Source organism: Ranitomeya imitator, chromosome 4, assembly GCF_032444005.1.
Source record: "Ranitomeya imitator isolate aRanImi1 chromosome 4, aRanImi1.pri, whole genome shotgun sequence".
NCBI lineage: Eukaryota > Metazoa > Chordata > Amphibia > Anura > Dendrobatidae > Ranitomeya > Ranitomeya imitator.
Window position 1 is genome coordinate 693344167 of NC_091285.1, and position 16099 is coordinate 693360265.

A 16099-nucleotide genomic window follows, 5' to 3' on the forward strand; every position below is an offset into this window, starting at 1 on the left:
TCCTCTGGAGACCCTGCTCAGCAGGTCAAGATTGTTATATCTTTCCTGCGGGGTGACCCTCAGAATTGGGCATTTGCATTGGCACCAGGGGATCCTGCGTTGCTCAATGTGGATGCGTTTTTTCTGGCATTGGGTTTGCTCTATGAGGAACCTAACCTAGAGATTCAGGCTGAAAAAGCTTTATTGGCTCTCTCTCAGGGGCAAGATGAAGCAGAAATATATTGTCAGAAATTTCGGAAATGGTCGGTGCTTACTCAGTGGAATGAGTGCGCTCTGGCTGCAAAATTCAGAGATGGCCTTTCTGAGGCCATTAAAGATGTTATGGCGGGGTTCCCGGCGCCTACAGGTCTGAATGAGTCCATGACTATGGCTATTCAGATTGATCGGCGTTTACGGGAGCGCAAACCTGTGCACCATTTGGCGGTGTCTTCTGAACAGGCACCTGAGATAATGCAATGTGATAGAATTCAGTCCAGAAGTGAACGGCAAAATTATAGGCGGAAAAATGGATTGTGTTTTTATTGTGGTGATTCAGCTCATGTTATATCAGCATGCTCTAAACGCACAAAAAAGGTTTATAAGTCTGTTGCCATTGGTACTTTACAGTCTAAGTTCATTCTGTCTGTGACGCTGATTTGTTCATTATCATCCATTTCCGTCGATGCCTATGTGGATTCAGGCGCTGCCCTGAGTGTTATGGATTGGTCATTTGCCAATCGCTGTGGGTTTAGTCTGGAGCCTCTGGAAGTCCCTATTCCTTTGAAAGGAATTGACTCTACACCTTTGGCTATGAATAAACCTCAGTACTGGACACAAGTGACCATGCGTATGACTCCCGTTCATCAGGAGGTGATTCGCTTCCTGGTACTGTATAATTTACATGATGTCTTAGTGCTTGGTCTGCCATGGTTACAAACTCATAACCCAGTCCTGGACTGGAAAACAATGTCTGTGTTAAGCTGGGGATGTCAGGGGGTTCATGATGATGCATCTCCGATTTCTATCGCTTCATCTACTCCTTCTGAGGTTCCGGTATTTTTGTCTGATTATCGGGATGTTTTTGAGGAGCCTAAGCTCAGTTCGCTTCCTCCTCACAGGGATTGCGATTGTGCTATAGATTTGATTCCTGGCAGTAAATTCCCTAAGGGTCGTTTGTTCAATCTGTCAGTGCCAGAGCATTCTGCTATGCGGAATTATGTTAAGGAGTCCTTGGAAAAGGGACATATCCGTCCATCTTCGTCCCCTTTGGGAGCAGGCTTTTTTTTTGTGGCCAAAAAAGATGGTTCCTTGAGGCCTTGCATAGATTATCGTCTTTTGAATAAGATTACAGTCAAATATCAGTATCCTTTGCCTTTGTTGACTGATTTGTTCGCTCGTATTAAGGGGGCAAAATGGTTCACTAAGATTGATCTTCGGGGTGCGTATAATCTTGTGCGGATAAGGCAGGGTGATGAGTGGAAAACCGCATTTAATACGCCTGAGGGCCATTTCGAGTATTTGGTGATGCCTTTTGGACTTTCTAATGCTCCTTCTGTCTTCCAGTCTTTTATGCACGATATTTTCCGTGAATATCTGGATAAATTTATTATCGTGTATTTGGATGATGTTTTGGTTTTTTCTGATGACTGGGAGTCTCATGTTCAGCAGGTCAGGAAGGTGTTTCAGGTCCTGCGGGCCAATTCTTTGTTTGTAAAAGGTTCTAAATGTCTCTTTGGAGTCCAGAAGATTTCTTTTTTGGGGTATATTTTTTCCCCTTCTACTATTGAGATGGATCCCGTCAAGGTTCAGGCTATTTGTGACTGGACGCAGCCTACATCTCTTAAGAGTCTACAGAAGTTCTTAGGCTTTGCTAATTTTTATCGTCGCTTCATAACTAATTTTTCTAGTGTTGTTAAGCCTTTGACGGATTTGACTAAAAAGGGTGCTGATGTTACTGATTGGTCTCCTGCGGCTGTGGAGGCCTTTCAGGAACTTAAGCGCCGGTTTTCTTCTGCTCCTGTGTTGCGTCAGCCAGATACGTCGCTTCCTTTTCAGGTTGAGGTTGATGCTTCTGAGATCGGAGCGGGGGCGGTTTTGTCACAGAGAAGCTCCGATGGCTCAGTGATGAAGCCATGTGCGTTCTTTTCTAGAAAATTTTCGCCCGCTGAACGGAATTATGATGTTGGTAATCGGGAGCTTTTGGCCATGAAGTGGGCATTTGAGGAGTGGCGTCATTGGCTTGAGGGTGCTAGACATCGTGTGGTGGTCTTGACTGATCACAAAAATCTGATGTACCTTGAGTCTGCCAAGCATCTGAATCCTAGACAGGCTCGTTGGTCACTGTTTTTCTCCCGTTTCAATTTTGTGGTTTCATACCTGCCAGGTTCAAAGAATGTGAAGGCGGATGCTCTTTCTAGGAGTTTTGTGCCTGACTCCCCTGGAAATTCTGAGCCCACTGGTATCCTTAGGGATGTGGTGATTTTGTCGGCTGTCTCCCCAGACTTGCGACGTGCTTTGCAGGAGTTTCAGGCGGATAAACCTGATCGTTGTCCGCCGGAAAGACTGTTTGTTCCGGATAATTGGACCAGTAGAGTCATCTCCGAGGTCCATTCTTCTGTGTTGGCAGGTCATCCTGGAATATTTGGTACTAGAGACTTGGTGGCCAGGTCTTTTTGGTGGCCTTCCTTGTCGAGGGATGTGCGTTCTTTCGTGCAGTCTTGTGGAGTTTGCGCTCGGGCTAAGCCTTGCTGTTCTCGGGCCAGTGGATTGTTGTCACCTTTGCCTATCCCGAAGAGGCCTTGGACGCACATTTCCATGGACTTTATTTCGGATCTCCCTGTCTCTCAAAAAATGTCCGTCATATGGGTTGTGTGTGACCGCTTTTCTAAGATGGTTCATCTGGTACCCTTGCCTAAGTTACCTTCCTCCTCTGAGTTGGTCCCTCTGTTTTTTCAAAACGTGGTCCGTTTGCATGGCATTCCGGAGAACATCGTTTCTGACAGGGGATACCAGTTTGTGTCTAGATTTTGGCGGACGTTCTGTGCTAAGATGGGCATTGATTTGTCCTTTTCGTCTGCATTCCATCCCCAGACGAATGGCCAGACGGAACGAACTAATCAGACTTTAGAAACTTATTTAAGGTGTTTTGTTTCTGCTGATCAAGATGACTGGGTTTCCTTTTTGCCGCTTGCCGAGTTTGCCCTTAGTAATCGGGCTAGTTCTGCTACCTTGGTTTCTCCTTTCTTTTGTAATTCGGGGTTTCATCCTCGTTTTTCCTCTGGTCAGGTGGAGCCTTCTGATTGTCCTGGAGTGGACATGGTGGTGGATAGGTTGCATCGGATTTGGAGTCATGTGGTGGACAATTTGAAGTTGTCCCAGGAGAGGGCTCAGCGGTTTGCTAATCGCCGTCGCCGTGTGGGTCCTCGACTTCTTGTTGGGGACTTGGTGTGGTTGTCTTCTCGTTTTGTTCCTATGAAGGTCTCTTCTCCTAAGTTCAAGCCTCGGTTCATCGGTCCCTATAGGATCTTGGAAATTCTTAACCCTGTGTCGTTTCGTTTGGATCTCCCGGCATCGTTTGCTATTCATAATGTGTTCCATCGGTCGTTGTTGCGGAAGTATGAGGTACCTGTTGTTCCTTCGCTTGAGCCTCCTGCTCCGGTGCTGGTGGAGGGTGAATTGGAGTATGTTGTGGAGAAGATCTTGGATTCTCGTGTTTCCAGACGGAAACTCCAGTATTTGGTCAAGTGGAAGGGTTATGGGCAGGAGGATAATTCTTGGGTGATTGCCTCTGATCTTCATGCTGCCGATTTGGTCCGTGCTTTTCATAGGGCTCATCCTGGTCGCCCTGGTGGTTCTCGTGAGGGTTCGGTGACCCCTCCTCAAGGGGGGGGTACTGTTGTGAGTTCTGTTTTTGGGCTCCCTCTGGTGGTTACTGATGGTACTGGGTGACTTGTGTTCTCTGCGGTCTCTGGTGTCCACCTGTTCCATCAGGTTATGGGAGTTTCCTATTTAACCTGGCTTTTTTGTCATTTCCTCGCCGGCTATCAATGTAATCAGCGTGTCTTTTTTCCTCTGCTCCCTGCGTCTGTTGTCTTCAGGACAAGCTAAGTTTTGATTTTCCTGTTCCACGTTTTGCTTGGTTTTTGTCTTGGTCCAGCTTGCAGATATGTGATTCTTTGCTGCTGGATGCTCTAGTGGGCTGAAATTACTCCTCATGTTCCATGAGTTGGCACATGAGTTCAGGTAATTTCAGGATGGTTTTTTGAAGGGTTTTTCGCTGACCGCGCAGTTCACTTTTGTATCCTCTGCTATCTAGCTTTAGCGGGCCTCATTTTTGCTGATTCTATTTTCATAACTACGTATGTGCTTTCCTCTCATTTCACCGTTATTACATGTGGGGGGCTGCTATTTCTGTGGGGTGTTCCTCTGGAGGCAAGTGAGGTCGGTGTTTCTTCTGATAGGGGAAGTTAATCCTTCGGCTGGCGCGAGACGTCTAGGAATCATCGTAGGCACGTTCCCCGGCTACTGCTAGTTGTGTGTTAGGTTCAGGATCGCGGTCAGCTCAGGTTCCATCACCCTAGAGCTTGTTTTGTTTTTGTGCTTGTCCTTTTGTGATCCCCTGCCATTGGGATCATGACAGTGGTCGTTACATATTTTGTGACAAGGAGGCCCGACTTTTACATAGTTTATAGCATTTCTTGTCTTTATAGAGGCTTAATCCAGAGGCCACAAAACATTCTTGTGTTCTTAAAGTCATACTGTAGGGGACATCTGACTTTCAAATTGTTTGTAGCATATCTTCTTTGTCATAGAGTCCTCATCCACACTCAAACAATTCTTTCTTCTGTGACTAACACAATACAGCATGCCATATTTCACCTTGGAATTTACTGTCGCTGAAATTCAACTGTTTGCAGAGGTGGTGTAGAGTTTAGAATATAATTTTTTGTTGCTAATACTGTGCTCCTACCACACTATCTGAGCAACATGACTGGAAAAAAGCAAGGCTGTGGTGGAAGGGGAATTAGGCTTTTTGTTCAAGGTGTATGTGGGGTAGGTGGTAAAGTTTGTGAAAGCATTAGTGAACAAACGTCACATATTATGCAAAGACAACTGACAACTTCAGTTACTGGATGGGCTACTCCACTACTTTTTTGGCAGACGCACAGCTATACACCTTGTTGATGAGGCCCAGAAAGAGCATGTGCTCTAGTGGGTTGCAAGTGCAGCTTCAAGTGGCCTCTCCTCCTCTTCCTCTGCCTCAACATCACACCCAGTACAGTCCACAGTGGTGGCACCAAAATTCCCCTTGCTTCCCCAGGTTCCCCACTCTCCAACCATACAACTGACTGTACAGAACCACAGATGGATGAGTCTGAAGAGCTGTTCACACATTCTACGCCATGGTCATCAGAAGTGTACTCAAAGGCTTCATAGAGTCAAGAGGAGGAAATCTGCACCGATACCCAAATTTTTTTTATCTTGGATCTGGAGCAGGACAAAGTAGGGTCTGAACCGCATCCTGACCTCCGTCATCAAACATTAATCCCTGGGGGGAGGTGATCCTGATGAGACTCAGATATCTGAGGCTCACGCAGACTGTACTATGCCGTCAGGGCAGGAAGAGGAGGAGGGTGATTCTAAGGGCAAGGAATGTGATAACACAGAGGTTGGTCATCTGAGTAGGAAGATGAGGAGGTTACGTTGCGCCGTACGTCGCAGACACGTAGTGATGCAACCATGACGAGCAATGCTTCCTCAGCCACAACTGTGGCTGTGACCAGCAGCATCCGTTGGTGTGCAGCTCACAGGGTTGGCAAGGGTTGCCTAGCCTGTGCCTTTTTTGACACTGCAAAAGAAGAGCCAACTCACATAATCTGCCAACTTTGCAAAAAAATGGAGTAGAGGTAAAAAGTGCAATAATTTGACTACTATATGTATGAACCTTCACATGCACAATCACATGCATTACTCCGGGAATCTCACTATGCTAAAATGCGGACCAGTGGACCTCAACAACTATCAGTTGCCCCATCAATTGCATCTGCTGCTTCTTCCTTTTCCTCTGTTACTGTGCCAACTATTGAGATGCAGGTCTTCAACCACAGAAAATCGGGTTTCTTACCCGCTCCATTCGCACTAGCTGACTGTGAGCCCACTGTCAACTGTAATATAAGCGGACAGGCCTGCTGTTTTTGACTGATCTCAGAGAATGATCACACCACAACCTTCTCCGTAACATCCACGGTAACATTTCTGCCTACACCTCTCTCACGGTCCAGCAGTTTGTCTGGATCACCATAATTCGCCCTCAGCACTGCAGCCAGCCCACGGTTCCGCAGTTGTGGTCACATAAAAGATTGCTTCCTCCTGTGCATGACAAAGCTAAGAGGTTGAATTCCACCATCTCCAATCTGTTGGCCACGGAAATGCTGCCTTTCTGCCTGGTAGATACAGATGGTTTCCGAAAGCTGATGGCCGTCTCAGTTCCTCAGTACCAATTGCCCAGTCGCCATTACTTTTATAAGAAAGCTGTGCCTGCGCTACACCAGCATGTCACAGACAACTTCACCCATTCCTTGATTAAATCTCTGTCTGCCAGGGTGCATTGCACCACAGACACTTGAACGAGTAAGCATGGCCAAGAGTGTTACATCTCGCTGACTGAACAATGAGTGACTCTGGTGGCTGTGGGTGCAGGCGCTTCTCCACAAGTCTTGGAATCCCCAAGGCTTGCAGGACAAACCTCTACATTTAACACTTCCTCCACTGCTTCTGCCTCCTCTATCTTCTCTAGGGCCTCCACCTGCACCCTCAATCTCTGCCTTAATGAAACACATGTTCTAGCAATGCAGAGCAAATCAGGCAGTATTAAAATTGATATTCCTTGGAGATCGCAGTCATACGGCTGAAGGGTTGTGGACAGCTCTCCAAGCTAAGTTTGATCAATGGCTGTCTCCACTGAATCTGCATCTAGGGAAGGCCGTGTCCGATAATGGTGCAAACCTGTTGGCGGCCCAAGCTCAATGTAACAGTGGGTTGCACATTGTCCTACAGAACAAGTTTTTCAGCTAAAACTTAAGAATAATTTTAAACTTTAACTTTTTAAGTTTGAATTCCTGGCATAAGCATTCTGAGCGAGCGTGTGTGACGCATTCCCATACATCACGAGTTACCATCGCTTGTGTCATGTTTAGTAATGTCTCCTGGATGTGTAACAAATGCTTACCTGGGTGATAATATTATTGACTCAGGATTTGGAAGTTTTGTAGAAAGTTTTAGAAAGTTTACATAAAGCAAACAAAGCTGAAAAAGTGCTCTCCACCACCAGAAGTGCCTCATTTACATCTTAAGTGGAGCGATCTCAATCCAAGTAATCATGAATTCTAAATATAGGTTCCAGGAAGATACTGAGGCAGGAAAACAGAAGAGGGACCAGGAGCTTCAAGAATAAAAGCTACCGAAAAATTACCAGCAACGGTGTGTAGTTATTAAAGGGAACCTGTTACCCCCAAAATGGAAGTTGAGCTAAGCCCACCAGCATCAGGGGCTTATTCTGTAATGCTGTAGATAAGCCCCAATGTAACCTGAAAGATGAGAAAAAGAGGTTAGACTATACTCACCCAGGGGCGGTCCCGCTGCTGTCCGGTTCAATGGGCATTGCGGTCCGGTTCAGGGCCTCCCATCTTCATAGGATGACGTCCTCTTCTTGCCTTTATGCTGCGGCTCCGTCACAGGCGTACTTTGTACTGCAGTGTGCAGACGCCGGGCTCTCTGACCTTTCCCGGCGCCTGCGCACTGCAGTACTTTGCTCTACCCTCAACAGGGCAGACAAAGTTCGCCTGCGCCGGAGCTGCGGTGTGAAGACAAGAAGAGGACGTGATCGTAAGAAGATGGGAGGCCCCAGACCGCGATGTCCACCGCAGCGGGACCGCCCCTGGTTGAGTATAATCTAACCTCTTTTTCTCATCTTTCAGGTTACATTGGGGCTTATCTACAGCATTCCAGAATGCTGTAGATAAGCCCCTGATGCCGGTGGGCTTAGCTCAACTTCCATTTTGGGGGTGACAGGGTCCCTTTAAAGAAATAAGGAACATTCTAATCCATTTCCTCTTAGGATTGTCCAACATTAGGTTCTCTTTAAGCAGTACACATCAGGAGTTAAAGAAAAATAAAACATTAAATCATAAAGTAAAGCTGAGTTCAATGCTTGCCAATCACGGTAATGCCAGCGCCATCTTTGGTGTGGCATTAGTGTAACTGGCTTGACTTACAGCGTCATAGGGTATATTTAATGCCTGCCGGTACCATCTTGCCCACATTACAGCCGGAAACAGGGTAGTGAGAGTGTAGTGTGAACGTACGGAGAGTGAAAGCAGTCTATGATTCCAAAAAGCCCTTTTATGAGCTACTGAGGGTGAGGGAGAGATTTAATATGAGGGAAAGGCAGGAACCTGGGAGTTCTCATCATTGCAAGTACATGCAGAAGATGTCTGCTAGTTTGCCTTGTGTTGTATAGCATAGGAACAGACTGTGGGATTAGGGAGAGAGAGGGAGGGTTTCATCCACAACAATAATAAACAAAGCAGCTCTTTTTAGAAGCAAATAATATTAGTACCAGCATATACTAAACACATTTTTAGAGCTACATAATATTCCTGCATATCAGCATACATTTTTTTTACAGCTAAATAATATTCCTCAGTGCCATCATATAGTAAACATCATTTTTAAAAGCTAGTTGCTAAATAACATTCCTCGCTTTTTGCTGAAATAGCTAATATTTATCTAGCAGCTCTGCAACTGGCGCAAAACCTGCTGAGCTACGCAAACGTCATTATTTACCAGTAATTTCCCTGAGTCTGCTGTTAGCATGTGTCAAGCAAACGTCACAATTTATTAGTGACAATAATTTTCCTTACTCTGCTCTTGCCATATGTCAGAAAAGCGATATAAAAAATACTAATTTTAATACTATTGGTTAAATAAATAGCATATCTTTATCTAGCATGAAGAGTCCCAGGAGACAAATGACCCCAAGGCTTGACACTCCCTTGTAATTATTCTGGTCTATTAACATGCGCCATTAAGGTAAGTCATGAGAATGTGGAGTGCTCTGATGCCCAAACATTTGTGTGCTTACGGGCAGGAGAATGCCACATTGGGGAGGATCAATTCATGTCTGAAGAGACATTCAGATTGATGAATTGGAAGATGACGTGGTTGATAATGAGGCCACTGATCCAACCTGGCATGGTGGCACGCCTAGCAAGCACAGCAGTGCAGAGAGGGATGGATCCGTATCACAAAAACAGACAAGAAGAGGTATTGTTTAGACCAGAGGGAGAACTTGGTCAACTGTTCCACAGAGCCCTCCCACTCAGCTAGATAACAAGCCAAGGGTGCATTGTTTCCCTGTATGGCAGTTTTTTCTGAAAGTCCTTCAGACAAAACTGTAATTTGTAGCATCTTCCAGTCCAAGATGAGAAGAGACAAGAACACTGCTAACCTGAGCACCACCAGCATGCAGAAGCACATGGCAGCCAAGCACCCCAGTAGGTGGGTGGAACATCTGGGTACAAAATCTGTGTCTGAGGGTGAAACCATTGCCCCTTCCACTGTGTTATGACCTTCCCAATCTGCTGTCCAGGTAGCCGTTTCTGATGCCTCCTGCCCACAACCTGTGGTTGCACAGACACAACAGTTAGCAACCATGTTTAGTTTGTTGTCCCAGCGCAGCGTTGAGTTGTCCCTGCCCCAGAAAGCAGAAATATGTGGCTGAGGTCCAGAGATGCAGTAGGGAGATGGGAGAAAGTTCAACAAAGTCAACTATCACTGCAGCCCTCCACCAGTCTGGCTTTTTTGGGAGAGTGGCCTGACAGAAGCCACTCCTTAGTGGAACAACACCGTATGCACTACCCGAAGAGGTGCCCAAGTAGGGTCCAACACCATATATCAAGAGAAAATAAACTTAGGCACTCAACTTTGCGTGTCGGCGTGGCATTCAGAGATGCGGTATCCACTCTGACTAGCGGTGGATACCACATCTCTGACTGCCACGCCGCCAACCTGGGCTCCCATGCATTACCGGTTACCCGGTCTTTGGACATTTCGCTTCCCTGCAGATTCACTCTGCTACAGTGCGGATGTGGGACACTTTTACATGCGGTCATTCATGCATATCTCTAACCCTGCACATTGTTACTGAAGAAGGCCGTCTATTGTAGCCGAAACGTTTAATTTGATGACTACATTAAATCATAAAATTCCGCAAAGTTGAGTGCCTAAGTTTATTTTCTCTCCTTAGTGGAAGACATATAAAAGCCCACATAATTTGCTAAAAAACTCATGAAGGGCTCTCAGACTATGAGAAATAATATTCTCTGGTCTGATGAGATGAAGATAGACCTTTTTGGTGATAATTCTAAGCGGTATGTGGGGAGAAAACCAGTCACTGCTCATCACCTGCCCAATACAATCCCAACAGTGAAACATGGTGGTTGCAGCATCATGCTATGGGGTGTTTTTCAGCTGCAGCGACAGGACGACTGGTCTTCATTGAATGAAACATGAATGCAGCCAAGTACAGAGATATCTTGGATAAAAACCTCTTCCAGAGTGCTCTGGACCTCAGACTTGGCCGAAGTTTCACCTTCAAACAAGACAATGACCCTAAGCACACAGCTAAAATAACAAAGGAGCGGCTTCAGAACAACTCTGGGACCATTCTTGACCGGCCCAGCCAGAGTCCTGACCTAAACCCAAGTGATCTCTGGAGAGACCTGAAAATGGCTGTCCACCAACGTACAGCATCCAACCTGACGGAACTGGAGAGGATCTGCAAGAAAGAATGTCAGAGGATCCTCAAATCCAAGTATGAAAAGCTTGTTGCATCATTCCCAAGAAGACTCATGGCTGTACTAGCTCAAAAGGGCGCATCTACTCTATACTGAGCAAAGGGTCTGAAGACTTATGACCATGTGATATTTCAGTTTTTCTTTTTTAATAAATTTGCAAAAATTGCTACATTTCTGTTTTTTTGTCAGTCAAGATGGGGTGCAGAGTGAACATTAATGAGAAAAAAATGAACTTTTTTAAATTTACCAAATGGCTGCAATGAATCAAAGTGTGAAAAATTTAAAGGGGTATGAATACTTTCCGTACCTGTATATATGCTAGTTTGAAAATATTACCCACACATCCTTTTATAAAGTGAAATTCGACATAATACCTCTGTTAGCATACGCCATACACTGCTCATATACGCAGCACCCCAGTAGGTGGGCAGAATGTCTGGGTACAAAATCTGTGTCTGATAGTGAAATTCGTGGCTTTTCCCCTGTGTTATGTCCTTCCCACTCTGCTGTCCAGGAAGGAGACGCTGAGGCCTCAGGTCCACAACCTACAGTTGCACAGACACAACAGTCAGCAACCACGTCCATTCCATTGTCCCAGCGCAACGTTCAGTTGTCCCTTGTCAGCATATATGTCTCTTCCTAAATTGTTACTTAGATAGGACATATATATTCGTTAGCAATGTTCATTGTCCGGTGCTGGACAAAGACCATTGCTGACTTACCAGGCTCCTAAATGAGATGTGTGTCTCTTTATTAAACTGTCACTTCCCTTCAATTTTCTAAATTTGGGTAAAAAAAAAATGGTGGTGGGGTATTGGCCAGTTTCTGTACATTTTAAGCAGGTGAAAGGGACTGGGTTTATATGCTCCACAGGCCTATCCAGGCCGCAGCCTTACACATATTGGAACATGGTCATTGCCACGTTAAGGCCTTTACCTGAGCTCTGTAGCACTGCCTGTTGCCTGAGTAATATACTCCACAGACCTCAACACTCTCTAGGACATATCCTGTATTACTCCATTGCTGTTCCAAACCATGCAAAAGATCCATTCTGCCTGGTTGGGTAGTTTCCAGAAGAAGTGCTTGGTCTTGTGCAGATTGGTCAATGGCAGTCCTGTCTCTTTCCCTTGAGGAGGCTGCTTCCAAGTAAAATGAGGCTTGTACATGTTCCTGACATGGGTTTCAGGCCTGACACACTGACCACAATGCCGGCCCTCGCTTGTTACACTGGATTCTGAATTTAATTCTATTGTTTTTGGTGTCTGGTAGAATCCAATTTCCTGACATTGATCATACAGCTCCACCAACTCCTGTATTATATTCACCTTACAGCGGCTTCACCCGCAGTGACAGTGGTTCCATTGGGATCTGGTGGCCAAAATGAACCGTGGCGCTCACAAAACTCAGGTTTCACAACACATGGTGGCCCTCTGAAAATGTGAAGCGAGGGCTGCAGAATGACATGGCGGTGGACATATTGGTGGTGGGCGAAGCCCAGAAACCAAATGGGTATGTTTTAGCTGGCATTGCAAAGGGATGGGGAATATGTATTTCACTATCTAGCTAACAATTCAGAATGAGGGAGGGACCTCCCAAATCTAGGAGTGAGAGCTGAACCAAATGTATGATACAGAGCCACCTGAGGGCCCTTCCCAAACTCATGTTTCACGGCACCTGCTGGCCCTTTGAAAATGTGAAGCGAGGGCTGCATAATGACATGGCGGTGGATATGGTAGTGGTGGAGGGCGAAGCCCAAAACTCAAGTGGGCATGTTTTAGCTGGCATTAAGGATGGGAATATGTATTCCACTATCTAGCTAACAATTTGGAATGAGGGACGGACCTTCCAAATGTAGGAGTGAGAGCCCTCACAAATGTAAAAGGAAAAACTAAAGTCAAAACCCTCCGTGTGAACATATGCTAAAGGAGAAAAATATATATATTTTTATATTTTTTTTATTTTGCATTTTTCCCTTTAAAAAAATATTTTGGGTTTGGTAGGTCTTCTTATAAATCCGTAAAGCTGGCACAATAGTCTGACAACATTATTCTCAGATACCATACATGAGTCAGAAAGGCATGCAGGTGTGGCGCCTCAGGAGTTCAGGTACCACAGTGGTACTGCCTTCCTCTCGTGGAGGGTGATGCCATGCCTGGAAACGAGGAGGATCCCTTTGACAGGTAACCTGTACATGCAACACTTTCTGGCTCCTGGCCAGAAGGGGGAGCCCTAAACTTGGTTTCAGGGGAGCTTCCCTAGATAGATATACATTCTGATCTGGAGGAATTAGGTAGTCTGTAGCAAACAAGGAACAGTGAAGGAGCACAGGAGAAGTCAGGAGCTAGAGGAGAGCTGCGATTGGGCTCCCTCTAAGCTGAAGTGCAGAAACCAGGCACCGGCAACCCGAGGCTGTGTGGAGCTACAGGTCCCACGGCAGAACTGGAGGGCAGGAAATTGGAAGTGACTTGCCCACATTACACCCTGAGGTACAGCAACATCCAGAGCCCGGAGTCACCGTGGATAGAGACCCCAATGAAACGGGTCGCATTGCCTACCATTCAGGTACTGTCCCAGGACAGAGCGTAAGAGAGGACCTTGAAGGAAGCCATAGGCAGCAAGGGACTATTATTCAGCTCATAGTGGATCGCTCCCAATTTGACCTGGCAAAGGGAATTTTCGTTTTCAGGCTACCTGGACTCCAGAAACGTCTGAAATACACCTCTATTACTAACCCCATAGTCATATTTTATAAAAAAAACAACAACACCAGAATAAGGTACTTTAATAGAAAAACTGAAACAATTTTTAAATTAATCTAAATTAAAAAATGCTCACGCCATCATCACCCATTCCACTGAAACCATTGTCTCCAATAATAATATAAAACTAAAAAACAATCATATCCCTCATCTGTCTGACGTTCTGTCCCATCCAGTAATCCATGTCTGGTGATAAACAGCTTTCAAACTTGATGGTGCCAAGATGTGACTATTCAGGCTGAGAACCCTTGGGGAATGAGCTGCTGTGAGCGCACATCATAGAGATTTGCTCTGGTCACTGAGGCTGCATTCACAGCCGGGCCCCTGAACTGCAGGGACCTCTGAGATCAGCGGTGCGCCGCGAGACTTTTACTCACTGGTCTAGCGGTGATCTCACCAAGGTAACAGCAGTTCAGGGGCCCAGTTGGGAATTCAGTCTTAGTGACTGGCGGTAACCTCAATGAGGTCACCGTTGCTCAATGATGCTACGCTCGCATCAGCTCATGCCTCAGTGGTTCTCAACCTGGACGGTTGCATCTTGGCACCATTCAGGTTGAAAACTGTTTAACCCCAGATATGGATTACGGTGTGGTACAGAACATCGGACCTCATTTTTTATTTTTGCTCTATTACAGGAGACATGGGCTTCAATGGAATGGGTGTTAGTTGAGTATAACTGTGTTTGTTATTTTTAAATTCTGTTTCTTTTTATTTCAAATAAAGGACTTTATTCTGGCTGTGTGCTTATTTACAATATAACTATAGGATTAATAATGGATAAGTGACTTATAGATGCCTCTCCTTTACCAAGCCGTGGACTTGATGTCACCGGACAATACTAAGGCGAGACCAACGCATCAAATATGACCCACACTTTCCACCATCACAGGACAAGTGGGAAGAGCAGGGCAAAGTGCCAGAATTGGAGCATCTAATAGATGTACCTTTTCTGGTGCAGCTGCGGGATGCTATTTTTAGACTGGAGATGGCAATATCCATGGCCCCTTACCAACCTGAGAATAGCAGCCTCCAGCTGTCTGATTTAGCTTGGCTGGTTGTTAAAAATGGTGGGGGCCCCCCCACACCATTTTTTTAAATTATTTATTTAAATAATGAAAAAATATGGAGTGGTGACCCTTCTATTTTTGATAATCAGCCTTGCTGAAGCTGACAGCTGAGGGTTGCAGCCAGCCACTGTCAGTTTTGCCTGGCTGGTTAACAAAAATACAGGAGAACCCTACATCATTTTTTTGGATGATCCCCCATTTTTATAATCAGGAAAGGCTAATTTTACAGCTGTGAGCTGATATTAATAACATGGGAACCTTTATGAATATTGTCTCTTTTCCCAGAATATTAATTTCAGCCCCCAGCCATCAGCTTTCCATCAGCTGTTTCTGAAAATTACAGGGGACCCCACTCCATTTTTTTCTTTTCTTTTTTATCTACTTACTAGTACAGTAAAGCATACACCCAAGGTAACCTGATTTACAGCCTTCAGGTGTTCCAGCAGCTGGAAACTTCAGTAATGTTAAAATGTCCTTCAAAGCTTCATATGAGGTATCGGGGCCTTGCAGCTGCAGGGAGGTCCGGTGGCTCTGAACTCTTGTAACTTACCTGAGCTCAAGCCACCCGGTCTCGCAGTAGCTCCAGTGTCAGATTGTTGAATGCCGGAGTCCCGAGTGCCAGACTCGCCACCATTAATTAGTCTGGAAATGGCACTTGCAAAGCAAGAGAAACAGCTGCTACGAACTCAGGTGACCTTAAAGGGAACCTGTCACCCCCAAAATGGAAGTTGAGCTAAACCCACCGGCATCAGGGGCTTATCTACAGCATTCTGGAATGCTGTAGATAAGCCCCCGATGTAACCTGAAAGATGAGAAAAAGAGGTTAGATTATACTCACTCGGGGTGGTCCCGCTGCGGTGGGCGTCGCAGTCCGGTCTGGGACCTCCAATCGTCTTACGATCACATCCTCTTCTTGTCTTCATGCTGCAGCTCCGGCGCAGGCAAACTTTGTCTGCCCTGTTGAGGGCAGAGCAACGTACTGCAGTGCGCAGGCACTGGGAAAGGTCAGAGAGGCCCGGCGCCTGTGCACTGCAGTACTTTGCTCTGCCCTCAACAGGGCAGACAAAGTACGCCTGCGCAGGAGCCGCAGCAAGAAGACAAGAAGAGGACGTCATTGTAAGAAGATGGGAGGCCCCGGACCAGACTGCGATGCCCATTGGACCGGACTGCATCGGGATCGCCCCTGGGTGAGTATAATCTAACCTCTTTTTCTCATTTTTCAGGATACATCGGGGGCTTATTTACAGCATTCCAGAATGCTTCCGGTGGCTTAGCTCAACTTCCAATTTGGGAGTGACAGGTTCCTTTAATGTTCTTGTTGATAATAAAAAAGTTATTGAAAAAAAAGTCTCTCATAATTTTCACAATCAGCAGAGGAAAAAGTCGACGGCTGGGGGCTGATGTTAAAATTCTAGGAATGAGACAATATACATAAAGG